This window comes from Motacilla alba, chromosome 1A, assembly GCF_015832195.1.
Source record: "Motacilla alba alba isolate MOTALB_02 chromosome 1A, Motacilla_alba_V1.0_pri, whole genome shotgun sequence".
NCBI lineage: Eukaryota > Metazoa > Chordata > Aves > Passeriformes > Motacillidae > Motacilla > Motacilla alba.
In genome coordinates, this window is record NC_052031.1 from 37964574 (window position 1) to 37979829 (window position 15256).

Genomic DNA, 15256 nt, shown 5'->3' on the forward strand with positions numbered 1-15256 from the left:
CTAATGGAGAAATGGCAGCTCTGCAGTGGCTTCGGCAGAGATCCAAGTGTTTTTTCCAGAGAGACCTTCTTCTGCTCCATATTTAAACTACATTTGTCTTAGAACTGCTGGAGTCTATTTTAAGGTAAACAAAGACCTCATTTAGCCTTGTGATATTTTCCAGCTTCACCAAGAAGCAGTGACAGTATGAAGGGATCACAACTATTACACTCTAGTGAACGACAGCGCTGGGGAAAAGGACCTGGGTAAACAGATGCAGGACATTAAAGCCAGGATCCATACACCACCAACACTTTGGCCTGCGTGTCATTTCAAACTGTCACTGAATCTCCTACATAAAGCACCCAAGTATGCCCAAGGAGGGTGTGAGGTGCTGAGAGAACCATCTGCTGTAAACTGTCTGGCAAGCAGAAGTGAGGAGTGACCCGTGTGCCTCTGAGTAACCTCCCACACTGCAGACCTCTTGTGGCACTCTGATTGCAGCCCCAAGGTCCAGGTCAGTGCCTATGCATGCATCCATGTCTTTTGCTTTGAAGCACCTGAAAAGAAGTGGCCCACAGAGCAGTGCATTTACAGACTGATAGCAGGAGGATATGTTGAATGCTCTGGGGCCTGACAGGAGGTTAAGGGAAGACAGTACACTCGGCAGGGCGAGGTTTGCAAATCTATGGAGAGTGAACATGCCATGAGATATCAGAGCCACACTCAGGCTCTGTGTCTTGGATTCAATCTAAAGACACCCCAAGAGGCCAGAGGACCCCTTCTTCTGCAATGTGGTTCATCAGGACCCAGCAACAAACCAAGAAACTGGGTTACAGGACAGCACAAATATAAAATAGGCCACACATCTCACTAGCTGAGGGCACCCTAATTTCTGTTTGAACAGAAAGATTCAGGTGTCTATATTTTTTATCTATGAGGTTGAGTGACACGACGCTACCCTGGGTTGTCCATGCTTTGGGCTGATGCGCTAGTAATACTATGCTTCTGTTACAGGCACGGATTTTAGACCTAGGGAAAACAAGGATACATTTTTCCAAATTGATTTAAGGTATTTATTCCAATGGAATTTTGCTAGAAAAATCTGTGACTTGAGTAGCATGCGTGTATTCACACAGCATTTGGTGGCAGAAGACAGGAAGAATTTGTGACTTTTGAATGCCAAGATAATATCCCTGCCACCTGTAAAATACCTGAAATATCCCTACCAGATGTAAAAGCTGTGTACCAGAATGAGGTCACTGATCTATTGGCCCAGGATGGACTTGCAGCACCTATTTAGTCAAACAAGCCAATAATCAGCTCATGTCTTTCCTTCTTCTGAAACATTTAAGTAAATTATTTTGCTTAATAAAGCTGTTAACGTCCTAGTTTTAAGACACAAAAATTCCTTATGTTTTTAGAAGCATCATTTTTAAAGAACAATAAAAAATTGAAAATACTTTGTTACTTCTATAAAATAAAGATAGCTTGAGAATTTGGATTTTGTTTGGAAGGTATATTTTAAAACTAGATTTAATCCAGGCAACCACAAAGCAAATCTGCAATCTGCAGTCAGTGCATATCCGAACAGTAATTTTGTGAGGTTTGGCACAAAATGCAGTAAAAAGAAGCTTTTCTGGAGATTGCCAGCATCTCCAAATCCCTTTTAAAAGCATAATGAAATAGCTTCCTTTTCTATTCCTATTCTTTCAATCAAAAGGGAAAAAAATATGTTTCCACGTGCTATGTGAGCTACTGTTCCTATTTTAATCACAGGGATGGGAATGTAGGGCAGTCTTACTGTTGCAGTCAGTGGATATAAAACCACACTTCTGTGGCAGGACTACACCAGAAATTAAAACAGGGCAGGGATGTCCAATCCAAGCAAGGCTGAGTGGAGCTGTTTAGCCTGGCAGTGCATGTTTATTTAGCTGGTAAGAAGGTATGGATCTAGAGAAGGGCAACTAAAATTATTAAAGATAGAGCAATTGCCTACATAAAGAGTCAACTCTCAGCTGGGAGTAGGAAAAACTGGAGGGGGTGCTGTGGTTTAAGGCCAGCTGGAAATTAAGCACCACGCAGCCATTTGCCAAATCCTCTTCTTCCCCACAATGTGGTGGAATGGAGAGGAGAATCAAAGTGAAACTTTTAGGTTGAGAGAACAGTTTAATAGAGAAAGCAAAACGTGCACATGCAAGCAATAAAAAAAAATGTACTACCTTCCATGGGCAAGCAGGTGTTCAGCCATCTCCAGGAGAGCACAGCCCCATCATGTGTGACACTGACCTGGTAAGAGAAACCCCATCACTCCAAATATCCCTCGCTTCCCCTTTCTTTCCCCAACTTAGTATACACAGCATGATGTCATGTGGCCTGGAGTATCCCTCTGGTCAGTTGGGGTCACGTGTCCATGGTGTGTCCTTCCAACCTCCCCAGCACCCCCGTTCTCCTCACCACTGCAGCAGTAGAAAAAGCAGAAATAGCCTTGGCTCTGTGGAAGCCCTCCTCAGTAATAACAAAAATATCTCTGTGTTATCAACTCTGTATTCAGCACAAATCCAAAACATGGCCCCAATGCCAGCCACTGTGAAGACAATTAATTCTACCCCAGCCAAAACCAGCACAGGGGGCTACGATGAAAACATGAAGGTGCTGGTGAGTGAAATGAATACAGCCTATTGTTCAACAAATACTGTGGGACAAGAACTAGATATCAGCCAATTAAAATCAGAAAGGAGAATATTGGCATCATCATGTTCATGAAGGGATTCATGGTCAATTCATGGTCAAAAAATCCATAAATAGATACTAAAGGGAGACGGTCATGGATGTATCCTCTAGCAACATGCATCCAGTGATTGTGGATGCTGGGAGACAACCAGAGAAATGGCCAGGTTTGCTCTTCCCAGTGCCAGACAGAAGAGAGGGCTAGACAGACCTCTTGTTGTGATGCACAGTGTTTCTTATGCTCACACTGAGAGACATAAACGCTTTAGCGTAACTGAATAACTGAAGTGTACCTACACCATCTTCTGTCACATGGTACAGACATGGGATTTTTTCTAGAAACAAAAAAATACAATTATGAACTACATTCAAAAGATGTATGCAAAGGTATTCTGTGTACCAGTTACTGAGCAGAATGAAAGTACTGCGACTTTGAAAGGTGCAAGCCAAAACATGAGTTGACCTGGCTTCAAAGAGGCCAACCACACATAATACACCATGATAAGACTGATTTTTGCCCTAAAGAAATTAAACCCAAACTGCAATTTGATATTGTATAGAGGACACATTACCACTTTTACTGATTGATGTCTAATGAATCTATGCCCTGCGTTAACCCTGAGGTAAAAATTCAAATAGAGCTTTCTAGTGCCATTCTTGCTGCCTATGTGTGGCTGTGAGAAAGACAGTTAATTTTTAAGAGTACATGTCCAGGAGTTCTGGATCTGGCTACATTATTACTAATTATTAATTATTAATATTTTCTGTAAATTTATTGGAAATATTGGGTATTACATAATTCCATAAATTAAGCTAGGTTTTCTAAGATTGACCTAAGTGGCAGTCCTGAGAGTTCAGACCATAAAACTTTTTTCATTCCTTATTTTCTCTTATCTGTAAAATGGAGACTCCACACGTTGCAGAACTTTTGCTGTTATTAATGTTTATACAGTGCTCAGAAAAAAAAACAAACCATACAAAGGCAAGATATTACTGCTTCTATAAAACTTAAGGGACTTGATTTTTTTTTTTTTTATTTTTTAATTCCCATTTGACCTTTCAAAGGGGTGAAAGCTGAACTTTCTCCTTTTCCTAAATATCATTTCAGGTCTTATGATTTAAAACCTTTAGCATCTTTGCTTTAGCATTAGTCACCATTAATGGCTAAAGCACATACATCCCATCTGAAATTGAGGACTAGACATTTTTAAAACAATGATGGCTAGGAAACAGACATACTTTAGTCATACTTTATTGGACCACAGAATTTAAATTAACTGGATTTTAAAACAGTAATTTCAGTAAACTCTTGTGGTATTTAGTAATTCAAGAGCAACACATTCCTACCTTATCATTTCTTGTGCTCACCCTCTCTTTTCTCAAGGAACCAGTTGACTATGCTAGAAAGCCTTGTAGTCAGATAGGAAGCCCTGGATATGGCTGTAGGTGTATGCAGAACCTGCACACTCTCATACCTCAACAATGACACAGCAGTCTCCCCTGCAAAAAGCACCTTTCCAGAAGAACACCATCTTCTAAGAAAATACAGTATATTTTTCAGGCTACAGCTTCAGCAGAGGCAATTATGAATGACTGCAACCTGTTACATTTTTTAATACTGTATTGCTTGAAGATAAGTGTTTATCTGGCAGTGCAGAAGTTCAGTTGTCAATCATGAATTAGATAAGCAGAATGTTTAAGCCTATCACATCTCTTTTATAAAGTAATGATATGATGACAGTAAAGAAACTAGCACAAACAGTTCTGACATCATAAGACAACTACAATACTGTTTGATACATCAGCATGACCATTTTTAACAGAATGCTTAACATGGCAATTTTTTATATAAGTAAAATGGGGATTTCAGGAATGCATTTCTGGCTGTGCAAATTTTTAATGATTTGTAAAATTCATTCAGCCAAATAAATTATTCATATAGTTGTATACAAAGAACCAAATCTGGAAAACGTTTTTAAATACATTTAAAAGCCACTTTGTTGATAGCAAAATATGGATATAATTTTTAGAAGAACTGAGGGTCTGATTTTATTGCCCATTATAAGAAAAATGCAAGGTGACATTGTCTTCTGAAAGAAATTTTAACATAAAGGTTATTATTCAAACTTATAGTCAATATATAGGAGAAGTTGCTTCTTCAGGAGACTCCCCCTGCATAAAAGTCACTCTATCTTGCCATTAGAACTCATTGACAAATGTTTTTAATTTATGTTCAGTGTAATGGAACAACTCTGTCATTTCTTCCTGTGTGGACAGTTATTGCCACTTAGGAGTTTTAAGTCACATTTAACCTTGGACAATACTGATTTTTCCTTTTGATGGTCCCTGGACCAAGAAATTATAGCTTGGTAGCACTCAGCAGTTCTGTCTTTAGTGCCCATCTTCTTCTTGGTTCATTTATGTATTTCCCAAATTGCATTTTTTTTCAATATAAGCTTATTTAATAAGGGAAATGGACAATTTCCAAGCTCTTAGTTATTTGCTGCCCTAATGTTTTAAATATCTTTGAATTTCTCTGTAATTTTTCCATGCTGTCATGTATATCAGTGCTAACATAATGTATTTGGCCATACAGTCTCATATTTGGCCCCTAACCTTTCATATCCATCAAGAATATAAATGCATCATAAAGCTTCTATTTGTTACAGCATATCACCCCTTTTATTTGTAAGCTGTTGAGCTTTGTTGGCATCGTAGGGTATTCATTTTCCCACAGACTAGTAACATCTTCCTGAGGAGGGAAAATATGTTTATAAGGAATACAGGCCTGAAAGGACAACCTCAGGCATCACCCTAATAAGGCTCCTAATAAGGGAGCAACTAGCAAGGCTGAGCATTCAGCAGGTTTTAAAAGTAGAGTGCTAAAAACAATAATAATCCAGACTGGACCTTACAAAAGTGAGGAAACGTCAGTGGTTTCAGACATATATGTATACCTGAAGATATTCAGAATATTATCTACTCCTCCAGCCAGAGCCATTGAAATGTTGAGAATTCTCTGTAATACAGATGTAATAGTTATATCTGGAAGTAATCTTGACATATGTTTTGCAGTTTAGAAGAAGAAATGAAGAAATCAGTTAACCAAGGATGAAGTACTTCTTGTCAAAATGAAATTATTTCCTCATTTAGATGCCCCAGTTCCATATTAGAGAAACTATAGACTGCTTCTGAACTTTTGCTGCTGCTTCTGTTGCTTTAAAAAATTCAATTAAGAGATATTTTAATAAAAGGACTGACCATAAACAAGAATGTTTTACTAAGAGGGTTTTTTTTAATATTCAGTTAACAGAAAATGAGGAAGAAAAATAAATTAAAATAACAAAAAGAAAGAAAAGAGAAAAAATAAGAAAAAAAAAAGAAAGAAGGAATACCATATACAGAAGAAGATTCTGTAATAAAACTAAAATTGGTAGCTATTGTTTGGCAGACACGTCCTGGAAAAGATGACTACTCAACAGCATTGTAACGCTGCTGTTTAGTCATATGTCCAAGACTGCTCATTAGCATTCCCAAGCATGCATCAATTTGAAGGTGTCTTTCTTTCAACTCGTCAGTATGGAAGCCCCAAAGTGCACTTTATTTCTGTGATAGGTTCTTTCAAGATGTTCAAAATCAGTTTTGGCTCTTCTGGTTATATTCAAGTGACATCCACTCAGAAGGGGAAAAAAGTTTCTTCTTGCTAAATAATAAAAGCCTTGAGTGCAAAGAAATAATGTGTTCTGGAGAGATTGCTTTAAGCAGTGACAAGTAATACATGGTATTCTCAGACACTGAATCTGATTCCCGGGTTCAGCAGATACTCCCAAAAGAACACCTGTACATAATATTATTCTGTTTGCCAGGAATATGTTTTTACATGATTAGTGTATTTATCAGCTAAACATGCAATAAATCTAGAGACTGATTGGTCCAGTTTCATTCAGAGTACAGGACTAACTTTTTTTAATTTTCTGTTTTAACAGGAGCTGTACGAGCCTCCTTCCTTTCCCAACTCACCCAGTAAATATTAGTAGTGTAAAGGAATTGGGCTCTGGGAGGAGAAAATTCAACATATGTTTTGATAAGCTATATTTGTACCTCACATCTTCTGTTGTGCTGTGTTCAGATGCAATGTGTTGTCATTCATCTTACATCATATTTTCTTAGGAGCTAGGGAAGAGTTGATACCCATTTACAAGCCAGACAGAGTCTCTCTCATAAGATAATATATCATAGAATCATAGTTACCTGAGCTGGGAAGAACCAGGTTAAAGACCACCCTAACCCAACCCTCCTACCAGACAGGCAGTGACACCTTCCTCTAGACCAAGTTGCTCAAAGACCCATCAAACTCAGACTACAACACTGAACACAAATCTCCTCCCTTTGGTATGAGTAACCCAACTGTTAGCAGCTTTCAGGCATATATATCTCATCATGTGTTCCAAGAAAAAGAAGTTTGTGGATGTGAAATTTAATAAAATCATAAAGCATTGAAGGAACAGTAAATATAAGGCTTCTGTAGCAGTACAGTTGCTTCAGTAAACTGCAACTGTAACCAGCAGGGGCTTTAAACAGTACTTTATAAGCCACATTTACAGCTATTACTGCCTAATTTGACTTCACTCAGCTGGTTAAAGGCATTTTAAAATGCAACAGAATTTGTTCCTTTCCATCCCAGACTGCTGTAAAGCTGAGCAGCAATACTTATATACCTTCCAGGGCTGTGACAAGGATTCACTAATCAGATATAGATTGGTTTTCAAATAGGGTGACTCAACCACTTCTCAATCTCTCTGCACCTGCCCTGCATCACCTTCTTCCCTGATTCTCTCTTCAGGGCTTTGGTGAAACAGTGAAGCTGGACTTCCAGAGATCTTGCTTTGCTTTACACTGCAAACTATTTCAGATCAGTTATTACATCACTTAGTACTGGTATAACAATAAGCAGGGAACATGCTTAGAGCTGGCATCAAACAACATATGTTGCATGAGGCCAAAAATCCAAAAAAGCCTTGAGACAACAGGAGCCTCCCTGTAGCTTCTCAGTTTCTTCTTGGAGAGTTTGGGATGGGCTTTTCATCCAACCCTGTATTCCCATGCTGTCTTCTAGCCTCTTGGAACATTCTCTTACTCCTGATGCATATTGCAACAGTTTTTCAAGAGGAATGTGAAGCTACATGCAAGATCTCCTACTCCTGTAGAGTGTAAGAAGAATTTTTAAAAAAAGGCCTATGAAACCTCCATTATTTGGAAGAGAGAAAAGCAAATCTCAGTGAGGAAACCCTTTATAGGCAAGTTTAAAATGCATGGTTTGATCTACTTCCAGTAAATTTATTCTCATGTATGTCAGTTATTCATTTCAAAGTAAGTTTAATTGGACACAGGGTAATACTTTCCTGTCATAGAGAGGAGAAAAAACTAGTTATTTCCACACTTAAGCCACATGCAAAGGTATTTTTTCTCAAAGGTTGATACAAGAGGAAATAATTCCTACAGTTTCAGAATTGCACCATTTGTGCAGTTGTGGATCATTCCTGCCTTTAACACTTGACAGCATGTAAAGTAGATGGACTGTTTTTTTTCTGATATTCACTACATATCTGCTTCCCCCTGACAATACAATTTTGGCTTCATAATAAATCCCTGCTGCAAATCATCTTAAGAATTCTTGTCCCATAATTCACCCAATGCTTTTTGACCTTGTTAACTACAGATTTTAGAGTAGGAGATTGAAATAAATGTCAGTCTTGCTGATGCGGCCTTATTGTTTTTTTCCCAAGAAGACAGCTTAATATGCTTAGACCACTGGAAATGGCAATGCTTTGTGAATTTCAAGAACCATAATTAATTTATTTTAGTAATGAAAAGCAAAACAGAGTGTGACAATAACTTTTTTTCTGTATGCTAATGATGCACTAAAATCTGTAATGAAATACTGTTAAATATGAAAGGAGGAAGCAGAAGAAATGCATGTTACTGTAATTTGGTCCCCATTAGATTGTCATTGCTGAGCTTGATCTTAAAAAACTCCAGTGTGCTGACCCAGCAACAATGAAGGGAAATATGCTTTTTACTTCATTGCTGCCAAACTTTAAAAAATGCGTTTTGTACCTAGATAAGTAACTTCATCAAAGTCCTGCTTTTTTCCTGCTGAAGTCAATAGGCAAATTGCTATTATCAAAAAGAGCCAGAAGGTGCCGCAGTAAAAACTTTTCAGCAATTGGACTTGAATCACAATAGGTAAGGAGCCAAATATGAAATCAGATTTTTGATTCTTTTATGCATGCATTAACAGAAGAAAATACTATAGGGGAAAATATTTTTCTTATTTATACATCCTTTTTTCTTAATGGAAATAGAGGATACGAGGAGAAAATTTGAGATCTTGGGAGGCCTATAGGTACCTCGTGCCTTCAGTACTGAAATGTCCTACAAGAATCATCAACTACACTGGAGACAACACTTGAAAACCATAAAAGAATGCTGCATAGGACTTTGCTGATGAGAAATTGGATAAGGTTGAAAACACGTGGGACACTTGAAGAAGAATAGTACTTTAAAAAAAAAATTGAAAACCCAACCATATAATCACAGTAGAAGCCTGCTGATGCTGATGTTGACTGCATCAGAAACCTCTAGAAAAAACCCTAAGGCTGTCGCTGAATTTTATGGAGTGTAAGATTATGAATAAATATTCCTATTTGTAGGAGTTTGTAGGTGGTTTTGATACACAGTGAACGCTAGAGACAGAACACGTGAAGTAAAGAAAGGAAGAAATCCTCCCCTTCATGCTGTGTGAGATCAGAGCTACCAAGGAACCCTCTTTGGTCTTCTCACATTCATACCAATTTCCAGACATGATGCTGAGCTGAGCATCTGAGATTTCAGTTGTTCTTCTGAAGAATTTAAGACATTATAAATTAATTAATACCTGGCAAGGTATCTTGCTCCTTCTTGGAAGCAATTTCATGTGATTCTAAGCTGTCATTTCTTCAGTGAAAGTGATTCATGATGCATTGAAATGGAATTTAAAATTATTTTTTTTTCTGAATTCAAAGCTTGTGAGAGCAAATGACGTAAGTGAGGCATGATGCAAACAGAAGTAAAACAGTGCAAACTGTTCCAGTAAGTTCTGGTTATCCTCCTTGTCCTGAAAAACAAAATTCTGTGGCATTAGCCTTAAGTTTCTCATGAATAAATCCACACTATCTGCATTTGCTCAGGCTACAGGAAAAAAGGGGTTGTATTCAGTCTTTATGTTCAGTCTCTTTAATCAGCTTAAACTTGTTTTTTTTCCTGTTCTATTTGCGTCAGTGAATTCAGAGGCACTGAGTTAACAGAATTGATTTTAAAATAGATTTCAATTAAACCATGTAATTTATGACTTTAGAAAAGGCATATTTGGCTCAACATGTAAGTGCACTGGCACACAGATTTTTTTCAAGACATATGATGGGCATGTTAAGCATCTAACCTTAAGGTGCAAACATTCCCTCTACTTTTCTGGCAGTAACTTTCCAGAGATAGAGCTGTAGCAGCACTGTTTGATCCTGTGTAATTCTTGAAGTTCATTTTACCCTCCCTAGTGTTTTTTGGTAGGCCTGTGATGCTTAAAATGACTCTTCTCTCATGCCATAGACAATTATTATTCCATATTCTAGGTATAAGACCAGGCATGTTCTGTATCTGATTTAGGCAGTATTGCTTCAATAATCATAAGGAAATAAGGGATCATGATGGTGGTTCATATTTTTGAATTTTTATCTTGAGGCTTATAATGCAGCTTTATTTATTTGGAATTATACAGAGTTTATATGAGGCTCTTTGAATTTGCAGCTACACTTAGCATGGAAAAACACAACTTTTCTCCCGTGTGAAATAAATGGTGACAACATGTAATTTTCTTCCTTGCAATCCTCACTATAATTTTCTTCCTTTCAAGCAATAGTAATTCTGATAAAACCTTCTCCATTTGTCTTGTCACTGTCTTACTACTTATATGTAACTGTTCTATGGCAAAACAACCTAATGGTTTGGAGAGTACAGGTCACAAGTGGTTTTTTACATGAAGTAAATATTTCCCAAGAAAACATTATGGGGATAATTCACTGAAGCACTTCAGTTTCAGTAATCAAAAAGAATATTTCCACTGAAAATGTGCTCAGTGTTAATTCAAACGTAACTACACATGCTCCTTTTAGCAGATGAATCTTCTTTTCTAATTGAACTGCTAGAAAGAATATATATAGTTGCATATATCTGTCCACATATAACTATATTATTTCTGTTATACTGCCAAAAAATGACCTACTTCTCAGGGATAACAATGGTTTCAGGTCAGGCTATTTCAGTTCCAAAGAAGTGAAGAATGAACATCTCCATGCAGGCAGCTGTATTGTCAGCAGCTCTGGACAAGGACAGTCAGTCATAGAGATGGCACAGAGGAACAATGCAGGGAGGGGGGTAGAGGGGAGAATGTGTTACGGCTAACCATGGGAGCTTTTTGGGAGATCACATGATGCTAGGAAATGTGTTCTGACTTTAGCTTGGGACCTAGCTGGACCCTTAGTCCTTTCTTCCCTGCTTCATGCAACCACACTTCACCTTTAGAAACAAACACAAGCTTTCTGCTCACTTTAAGTCTCCAGAGACTTTGAATTCCTCACCATCTTTATCTGTATCCCTGCCCATACCCTCTGTGTGTCTGTGTTGCTTTTGGCTGTTGGTTTTCAGAAGCCACTCACTGGTATAGTTTCTCCTGGTCCCAGCAGCCAAATTGAGAGGCAGCAGGTTCAAATTTTAGCAGGGTTCACAGAGGAGAATTATTCTCTTTTGCTCATGTTGTTGAATTAGGCAGGGGGATTTGTTGCTATGGTGTTTTTTCATCACACTTTCTTATCTTTGGTCCCTTCCTCTCTTCCCGTCTCCCTTTTTTTTTTTTTCTTAGCAGCTTATATTTCCTTGTTTTATCAAACCACTTGTTATCATTTGATGACACTCGTCCTTCCTAACAGGCTTCAATACAGGATCATATCTTCATGATGTAAAAGTGGAGCACAGCAGTGGCCAATAAAAATAGAGTAGATGACTCGTTTTGAGATAATATTCCTTTGTTAAAAGAAGCAGGCAAGCACTATTGCTTCTTTCAAGCAAAAGGATAGGGTCTTCAGCCTAAAGAAAATGAATTGATAGAAGGAAACTGGACTGATATATTCTTGCTTAGTCATAGGCTGTCTTGCTTTCAGTATGCTGGCAATTAGAAGAAAGCCATACAATTTGGAAGGATGCACAACAAATGATTCTCTAAACAGAAAAGTAGCCCATTAGGTTTAAAAACACATAGCAATACTTTAGATATTCAAGAAAACTTAGCAAGTTCTTCAAGTTGTTTACTAATTTAAAAAATCATTATTTGGATAGTTACTAATTATGTGCTTCAAAAAATGAAAGGTTTTTTTGTTTTCTTGAAATTTTGATCACACCTAAACTTTGTTTACTAGAACCTATATAATTCAATTCAAGCATTGCAGATAAATTTCCTTCCTGGACTTCTGCCCTAGCCTTGGTATGGAAGGTTACAAAAATATTTAATTTCATGCTTCTGCTATGTCAGTATTAGCTAACTTTGGCAACTCCATAATTATCAGTGGGAGACATTAATTCAGAGCCCTGCAGGCATTTCCCAGAGCATTAAAGGTTCTGTTAAAAATATGTCTGGGACTTCAGTGTATGGAGATCATATCTTCAAAACTGCACACTACCAAAGGTTTTCTCTTTAAAGTCCACATCTAATTAAAGATGGTTGTAGGAGAAATATATATGGACACTGTTGCTTTTAATGAAAAAAAACAACACATCATAAAGTTCAAATTTGGAGGCAGGGAGGGGGGAGACCCTTTAGTTTTCAAAGCAATAAAGAAAAAAAGTTCTACATGGTGTTTATTAACATGAACTGTGAAAAGAAACAGAAATGAGACTGGAAATTGTTAAATGCAGAACCAGTCAATAGCAAGATAATTACACAACAGAGTGAAGAAAGATTGATTTTTGTCCCTCCATCACACTGAGGCTTAAGTTTATTTGCTAACATAGTGATTAGACAACAGGTGGAATCTAGCAAGTATGATTCACGAGAAAGCAGTCTTTAGATAGAAAAACACCATATAATTTAGATTATGGTGTAAACATCCAGTCTTTCTGCATGAATCCACCCAGGGATTATGCCACAAGCCACAACAGAAATTAGGATTGCAAATAAAGAATTCTGTTCCATCTATAATCAGACCCTTAGAAAACACAAAAAACCTTCTCCCTTCTAATATCCCAGTTTGAAAATATTATGAACTATAGGAAATTGAGAACAGAGGTGGTAGTCCTTCAAGACCAATTATAGTTCCCACTTTGGCAGTTTTGCTGGAACAGTAAAGTAGTTTGGATGCAAGATTCTTCATGTAACTCAAGTCTGCCTCACATCATGAGATATCTTTGATTGCTAATAGCTCTCTCACTGCAAAACGTGTCAGGGCATTTCTGGTTAGAGATTACCAAGAGGGAAGTTTATGATCAGTAGCCAGACATTTTGAGACTAATAATTTGTTGTTTTCAATGAGGTTGCATTTGCTAGACAGATTATGAGATGAAACTACAGCTGTGCCTGCCTCTTCCATAGCAACCAACAGAGAGCTCCCCACCTTTCCCAAAAGACTCCTCAAGCTGATCATACTCACAAGAGGCAAGATTCAGTACCATACCAGCAAGCTTGATTTGGTAGCCAGGGGTTTGAATGCAACGTCACTGTAGAGACAGCAACCTCTTGCTTTGATTCATTTCTCACTGTAATAAAAGCAAAATGAAATTTGCCAAATTATCAAACAAACCTTTCAAAGAAACATTAAGGAACATAATTGTTGATTAAACTTTCTTCTTGCTGTATAAATTCATCCTGGGGAAACCTAGGCATTTAGCAAAAGCCAGCCACAAAGTGGCTGTGATTGTTCTTTTCTGTTGTTGTAAGATTGAATTAAAATAAGACCTGGAATACAAAGCCTTCCTGAAGCTTCATTTGAAGAATTTGTTCCTTATTTGTGATTCACAGGAGAGTTAGTATTTCTTTTTTAGGCTGTGTAATACATGCAAGTGAGAGCTTTGAAAAAACAGTAATAAGGCATTTTCTTCTGACAAACTCTGGAAGTTTTTAAGTAGGGATCATATCAGGACTCTGCAAATTTAAATCCAGTTTGCATCCTATAAAAATAGCAGTACTTCATCTCTTATGAAGCTTTACTGTTTTATATTGCTGGTATGGACTGATTTGTTGGGGATAGAGTGTTTAAGGAGAATCATTTTGTGTAACTGTAAAGAGAAATGTGTTCTCTGCAAACTGGGAACATGAACAACTTGAAGACAGAATAATACAGCCAGAAAAGGCAAAAACCTGAGAGTGATTAAGACAATTATGAATATTCTCTCCCCAGAGAAACTGCAAAAAGCAGCAGCATCTTTACATATAATTACTTTTACATTATTGTGGCATTACTATCAAAGGAGCTATTTTACCTTAAAAACTGTGAAGAGAAATTACTTCGCTGCTGAAAAGACATCTTCTGTCTGAATATTCTGTTGAAAGTGTCGTCTACCTGATAATTTTTAAGATAGGAGAAAATTGTGTAACTAAATACTAAAACTGTGAGAAAATTTAACTCTGACAATGCAGGTGCTGATAGATGAATATTAAAGGAAATTATGTTCACAAATTAATGAAAAATAAATGTTTACAGCTGATGCCCAGCTCATATACCAAATATGCAGCAAAGAATGCTTCAGAGACCATGCTATATAATATCTTTGTTACATGATATTCAAAATGATAAAGCCTCTTCAACATTTTTTTTTATCAGCTTAGATCTCAGGAGGCAGATACCTCCTTGAATATATGGAGATCTTGAGATGAGTCCTCAAGAGAGTTCTCTGTCCATCTGGCACCTGGAAAGGTATTTCTGCAATTAGACTTTTAGAACTAGCATGTACATGTCCACGTGCAAGTGCGTGTTCTTCCAGGGTGACACAAACCAGAAAAGAGAAGAACGCTTCCAGTGACAATTATATGCTTTCACAGTCTGCTTCTTATGTCAGTCATGACTATTTATGATGTCAGGAATCTGAGAGACAACAAATTAATGGCAAAGTAATGAGCTAATGAGAACTTCTAGCCAAAGCAGTACTATGATAAAGCACTCCAGTAAGGGGAGGGCCACCAAGATGGTCATGGGGGCTGGAGCACATGGTGTACAAGAAGAGGCTTAGAGAGCTGGGTCTGTTCAGCCCAGAGAAGGTGGCCATGGAAGGACAATATGACTGCATACACCTAGTTAATAGGAGGGTGTAGATAAGATGGAGACAGATTTTCTTGAGCTACACAATGAAAGGGAATGAAGGAATGAATGAAAATTCCAGCAAGTAAAACTGTGGTTAGATATATAGAAAAAGCTTTTCACAGTAATAGCAAACACTGAGAGATACTCCCCAGAGAGACTATAGAATC

At 37.5% G+C, this 15256-nt stretch overlaps 1 long non-coding RNA gene across 9 annotated transcripts in view; it reads right to left on the reverse strand.

Annotated features, from left to right (window-relative positions):
• Positions 1-15256, reverse strand: part of LOC119707768 — an 88519-nt gene that overhangs the window by 45578 nt on the left and 27685 nt on the right. For 5 of the 9 annotated variants that reach the window (XR_005258855.1, XR_005258850.1, XR_005258854.1 and 2 more), the window contains exons 2-4: positions 14272-14351; positions 13443-13548; positions 2202-2268 (exon numbers count right to left, since the gene is read on the reverse strand). This is a non-coding gene — a long non-coding RNA (uncharacterized LOC119707768). Of the gene's footprint in view, positions 1-2201; positions 2269-9646; positions 9866-13442; positions 13549-14271; positions 14352-15256 lie in introns of all 9 variants that reach the window. The other 4 variants (XR_005258851.1, XR_005258857.1, XR_005258853.1 and 1 more) reach the window with 3 other exon arrangements.